The sequence below is a fragment of the Seriola lalandi genome, unplaced genomic scaffold (genome assembly GCF_002814215.2).
Source record: "Seriola lalandi dorsalis isolate HSWRI2012SDOR001 ecotype SW California unplaced genomic scaffold, Sedor1 jcf7180002036641, whole genome shotgun sequence".
NCBI lineage: Eukaryota > Metazoa > Chordata > Actinopteri > Carangiformes > Carangidae > Seriola > Seriola lalandi.
In genome coordinates, this window is record NW_019507217.1 from 1 (window position 1) to 697 (window position 697).

General features: G+C 41.2%; 2 non-coding genes across 2 annotated transcripts; both read left to right on the top strand.

Moving 5' to 3' along the window:
* Positions 1-225: 225 nt before the first annotated feature.
* On the top strand, positions 226-297 carry trnap-ugg (transfer RNA proline (anticodon UGG)). The gene has a single exon. It is a non-coding gene; the product is annotated as a tRNA-Pro (tRNA).
* A 292-nt stretch (positions 298-589) lies between these two features.
* Positions 590-661, top strand: trnap-ugg (transfer RNA proline (anticodon UGG)). The gene has a single exon. It is a non-coding gene; the product is annotated as a tRNA-Pro (tRNA).
* Positions 662-697: the final 36 nt, after the last annotated feature.

Below are 697 nucleotides of genomic sequence, written 5' to 3' on the forward strand. Positions count from 1 at the left end.
CATGTTAGAACACATGCTCTTTGCTCATGTCTCCTCCTTTGACATTAGTATCAAGTGTATGTTTAGATACCTTATAGAAGGCATTATGAATCTCTTAACTGTTCATACACGTCTCACTGCTTTTCTTTAGACCTCACAAACATATTTAATTGTTCAAACGAAAATATGTTCTAAAGCTCAACTTAGAACTTGCGATTTTTCTTGAGATAAATTTCAACCTTTTGTGGCTCGGTGGTCTAGGGGGATGATTCTCGCTTTGGGTGCGAGAGGTCCCGGGTTCAACTCCCGGACGAGCCCCTTGTTTGCAAAGATCTGGTAGTGGCCATTGGTATCAGCCCTGAAATGCACCTGAGTTCTCTGTGAACATGTTAGAACACATGCTCTTTGCTCATGTCTCCTCCTTTGACATTAGTATCAAATGTATATTTAGATACCTTGTAGAAGGCATTATGAATCTCTTAACTGTTCATACACGTCTGACTGCTTTTCTTTAGACCTCACAAACATATTTAATTGTTCAAACGAAAATATGTTCTAAAGCTCAACTTAGAACTTGCGATTTTTCTTGAGATAAATTTCAACCTTTTGTGGCTCGTTGGTCTAGGGGTATGATTCTCGCTTTGGGTGCGAGAGGTCCCGGGTTCAACTCCCGGACGAGCCCCTTGTTTGCAAAGGTCTGGTAGTGGCCATTGGTATC